Below are 5470 nucleotides of genomic sequence, written 5' to 3' on the forward strand. Positions count from 1 at the left end.
TCCCCAAACCAGGCAAAGACCCCATCAAAAAGGAAAATTTCAGACCAATAACCCTGATGAATATGGATTCCAAAATCCTCAACAAAATCCTAGCTAATAGGATCCAACAATACATTAAAAGGGTCATCCACCATGACCAAGTGGGATTTATCCCTGGGATGCAAGGGTGGTTCAACATTCGCAAATCAATCAGTGTGATAGATCACATTAATAAGAGGAGGGAGAAGAACCATGTGGTCCTCTCAATTGATGCAGAAAAAGCATTTGACAAAATAGAACATCCTTTCCTGATTAAAACTCTTCAGAGTATAGGGATAGACGGAACATTCCTCAAGTTCATAACATCCATCTATGAAAAACCCACAGCGAATATCATCCTTAATGGGGAAAAGCTGAGAGCCTTTCCATTAAGATCAGGAACACTTCAAGGATGACCACTCTCGCCATTATTGTTCAACAGAGTACTAGAAGTCCTAGCAACAGCAATCAGACAACAAAAAGAAATAAAAGGTATTCAAATTGGCAAAGAAGAAGTCAAACACTCTCTCTTTGCAGATGATATGATACTTAATGTGGAAAACCCCAAAGACTCCAACCCCCAAATTACTAGAACTCATACAGCAATTCAGTAATATGGCAGGATACAAAATCAATGCACGGAAATCAGTGGCTTTCTTATACACTAAGAAGGCAACTGTAGAAAGAGAAATTAGAGAATCGATTCCATTTACAGTAGCATCAAAAACCATAAGATACCTCAGAAAAAACCTAACCAAAGAGGTAAAAGATCTATACTCTAGGAACTACAGAATGCTCATGAAAGAAATTGAAGAAGACACAAAAAGATGGAACAATATTCCATGCTCATGGATAAGAATAAACATTGTTAAAATGTCTATGCTGCCCAGAGCAATCTATACCTTCAATGCCATCCCGATCAAAATTCCACTGACATTTTTCAAAGTGCTGGAATAAACAATCCTAAAATTTGTATGGAATCAGAAAAGACCCTGAATCACCAAGGAAATGTTGAAAAAGAAAAACAAAGCTGGGGGCATCACGTTGCCCGATTTCAAGCTATATTACAAAGCTGAGATCACCAAGACAGATGATACTGGCACAAAAACAGACACATAGACCAATGGAACAGAATAGAAAACACAAATATGGACCTCAACTCTATGGTCAAATACTCTTTGACAAAGCAGGAAAAAATATGCAATGGAAAAAAGACAGTCTCTTCAATAAATGGGTGTTGGGAAATTGGACAGCCACATGCAGAAGAATGAAACTCGACCATTCTCTAACACCATCCACAAAGATAAACTCAAAATGGATGAAAGACCTCAATGTGAGACAGGAATCCATCAAAATCCTAGAGGAGAACATAGGCAGTAACCTCTTTGACATCGGCCACAGCAACTTCTTTCAAAATACATCTCCAAAGGCTAGTGAAACAAAAGCGAAAATGAACTTTTGGAACTTCATCAAGATAAAAAGCTTCTGCACAGCAATGGAAACAGTCAACAAAACAAAGAGGCAACCCACAGAATGGGAGAAGATATTTGCAAATGACACTACAGATAAAGGGCTGGTATCCAAGATCTATAAAGAACTTCTCAAACTCAACACCCAAAAAACAAATAATCAAGTCAAAAAATGGGCAAAAGACATGAACAGACACTTCTCCAAAGAAGACATACAAATGGCTAACAGACACATGAAAACAATGTTCATCATCATTAGCCATCAGGGAAATTCAAATCAAAACCACATCAGATACTACATTACACCAGTTAGAATGGCAAAAATTGACATGGGAAGAAACAACAAATTTTGGAGAGGTTTTGGAGAAAGGGGAACCCTCTTACACTGTTGGTGGGAATGCAAGTTGGTACCGCCACTTTGGAAAACAGTGTGGAGGTTCCTCAAAAAATTACAAATAGAGCTACCCTCAACTTCTTCGACCTCAGGCACAGCAACTTCTTCCTAGAAACATCGCCAAAGGCAAGGGAGGCAAGGGCAAAATGAACTATTGGGACTTCATCAAGATAAAAAGCTTTTGAATAACAAAGGAAACAGTCAACAAAACCAAAGACAGTCGACAGAAGGAGAGAAAATATTTGCAAATGACATATCAGATAAAGGGCTAGTATCCAAAATCTATAAAGAACTTATCAAACTCAATACCCAAAGAACAAATAATCCAATTAAGAAGACGCGAACAGACATTTTTCCAAAGAACATTCAAATGGCCAACAGACTTATGAAAAAGTGTTCAACAGCCCTCAGCATCAGGGAAATCCAAATCAAAACCTCAATGAGATACCACCTCACACCCGTCAGAATGGCTAAAATTAACAAGTCAGGAAATGACAGATGTTGGCAAGGATGCAGAGAAAGGGGAACCCTCCTACACTGTTGGTGGGAATGCAAGCTTGTGCAGCCACTCTGGAAACCAGTATGGAGGTTCCTCAAAAGTTGAAAATAGAGCTACCCTACTACTAGGGTAGTATTACTAGTAGCAATTGCACTACTGGGTATTTACCCCAAAGATACAAATGTAGGGATCCAAAGGGTTATGTGCACCCCAATGTTTATAGCAGCAACATGCACAATAGCCAAACTATGGAAAGAGCCCCTATGTCCATCATCAGATGAGTGGATAAAGAAGTGGTATATATATACAATGGAATATTATACAGCCATCAAAACCCCCCAAAATCTTGCCATTTGCAATGATGTGGATGGAACTGAAGCGTATTATGCTAGCGAAATAAGTCAATCAGAGAAAGACATGTATCATATGATCTCACTGATGAGGAATTCTTAATGTCAGGTCACAAACTGAGGGTTGCTGGAGTGGTGGGGGGTGGGAGGGATGGGGTGGCTGGGTGATAGACATTGGGGAGGGTATGTGCTATGGTGAGAGCTGCGAATTGTGTAAGACTCATGAATCACAGACCTGTACCTCTGAAACAAATAATACATTATATGTTTAAAAAAAAAAAAAAAGATAGCACAAAGGGAAAAATGAAGGGGGTGGGAATTGGAGTGGGAGACAAACCATGAGACAATGGACTCTGAGAAACAAACTGAGGGTTTTAGAGAGGAGGGGTGTGGGGAGATGGGTTAGCCCGGTGATGGGTATTAAGGAGGGCACGTATACACAGGGAATGAATCATGGAACACTACATCAAAAATGAGTGATGTAATGTATGGTGACTACCATAATAAAATAAAATTTAAAAAAATAGCTACCCTATGACCAAGCAATTGCACTCCTGGGTATTTATCCCAAAAACAGATGTACTGAAAAGAAGGGCCATATGCACCCCAATGTTCATAGCAGCAATGTCCGCAACAGCCAAACTATGGAAAGAGCTGAGATGTGTTTCCACAGATGAATGGATAAAGAAGATGTGGTCCATATATACAATGGAATATTACTCAGCCATCAGAAAGGATGAATACCCAACTTTTGCCTCAACATGGATGGGACTGGAGGAGATTATGCTAAGTGAAATAAGTCAAGCAGAGAAAATCAATTATCATATGGTTTCACACATATGTGGAACTTAAGGAATAGCTACATGTCTGGCACCCTCCACAGACTGGCAGGAGTTTCTGCCTTTCTTGCTTTCACCACTGGAGTTGGGGGACTCTGAGCCCATGGTGGTGTATGGGACAGATTATTTTTTTTAAAGATTTTTTATTTATTTATTTGACAGAAAGAGACACAACGGGAGAGGGAACATAAGCAGGGGGAGTGGGAGAGGGAGAAACAGGTTTCCCGCTGAGCAGGGAGCCCGACGCGGGGCTCGATCCCAGGACCCTGGGATCATGACCTGAGCCGAAGGCAGACACTTAACGATTGAGCCACCCAGGTGCCCCTGGGACAGATTATTTGCAGCAAGTGTCAGAGCTCCTCAATCTCACAGAGCCAAGCATCCTAACAGTTACCTAATTTGGAACCTGGGACAGAAGACAGCCTGGAGCCTGGACATTGCTTTGAGTCTACACAAGAGAAGCTGCTCCATGGCACCAAGAAGTCCTTCAAGGAGCAGACCTGTGTCTCCAACATGGATGCTGCACTTGGCTTCGCTTCAGGCTCCCTCTTGTGAAAGCCTCATTTGACTGGCAAAGCAAGGAAATTGCTAAGGGGATGATCAGTGAGATCTGGACCACCTTGAGGAGGCCCTGGGGCAGCAGGTTTGGATGGATGAGGAGACCGATCAGGAAGCCAAGGAGAAAGGAGACACCATCTCTGACAGAATTGGCTTCCTGAACTTCATCCTGGAGCCTAAAGATCTGCATGATGTTTATGACGGGTAGGAAGTCTCTGAAGAGTCCTTCTTCCAGAATGTGTGGAATTTGCACCATTTTTCTGCTAAAGTAATGGCCGATCAGCTCAGCAAGACTCCCATCCAGGCCCAGTGGAGCATGACCTCCCAGACAGTGAATGCCTACTACCTTCCTACCAAGAATGAAATCGTCTTCCTTGCCAGCATGCTGCAGGTCCCCTTCTACACCCATAACCACCCCAAGGACCTGAACTTTGGTGTCATTGGCATGGTGATGGGCCATGACTGACACCTCTGATGACCCAGGGCGTGAATATGACAAGGAAGGGAACCTGTGGCAGAATGAATCACGGGCAGCATTTCAGAATCACACAACCTGCATGGAGGAGCAGTATGTACAGCCAGTACCCGGTCAACTGGGAGAGGCTCACCGGCCATCAGCTGTTGGGGGAGAACATCACTAACAACAGGGAGCTTGAGGCTGGCTGTAACACTTTCAAAGCGTGGCTGAGAAAGCACCAAGAGGAGCCGTGATTGCCCACCGTAGGGCCTGCCCATCACCAGCTCTTCTTTGTGGATCTGCTCAGGTGTGGTGCTCAGTCTGCACACCTGAGAGTTCTCATGAGGGGCTGGTGAGTGACCACTTGTGCTAGGCACCCTCTCCAAATCCCATGACTTCCTGCAGGACTTCAGCTGCACTGTTGGCTCCCCCATGAACCCAGGACAGCTGTATGAGGGGTGGTAGACCTGGGGCTGGTGAGAAATGCCTGGCTGTTGCCAGGACCTGGGGCAGCTTGCCCAGCAGGGTTAGTTGTTCCAGGTTTAGAGAAGGCAAATGCCAGCTCGGTGGGTCCAACCCCCCACACCATAGGTGATGCAAGTCCTGGTCTGCCCTCAAACACCACATCGTCCCTCTGCTTTGGGTGTACCCCTACCTCCAGCAGAGCCCCCACCATTCACTGTCACATCCTTCCAGGTCACCCTGCCTGGAGGGGGCTGGGCGGGGGAACCAGCTCCCACAGGAAAGAGTCGGCCTCTTCCAGCCCTAAGATCACTTAATTTGGTGGCTTTGGGGGTTCCTGTCCTGCCCCACTCTGACCACACACGGCCTGGGTGGTTGCCTCCCCTACTTCTCCCCGAGGCCCACTCAGTGGACTCAGCTCCTT

General features: G+C 44.4%; 1 pseudogene; it reads left to right on the forward strand.

Moving 5' to 3' along the window:
• Positions 1-3583: 3583 nt before the first annotated feature.
• Positions 3584-5049, forward strand: LOC112806464 (endothelin-converting enzyme 2-like; annotated as a pseudogene).
• The last annotated feature ends 421 nt before the right edge of the window (positions 5050-5470 follow it).

This window comes from Callorhinus ursinus, unplaced genomic scaffold (assembly GCF_003265705.2).
Source record: "Callorhinus ursinus isolate GAN/ISIS: 27379988/994484 unplaced genomic scaffold, GSC_fseal_2.0 scaffold500, whole genome shotgun sequence".
In the NCBI taxonomy this organism is placed as follows: Eukaryota; Metazoa; Chordata; class Mammalia; order Carnivora; family Otariidae; genus Callorhinus; species Callorhinus ursinus.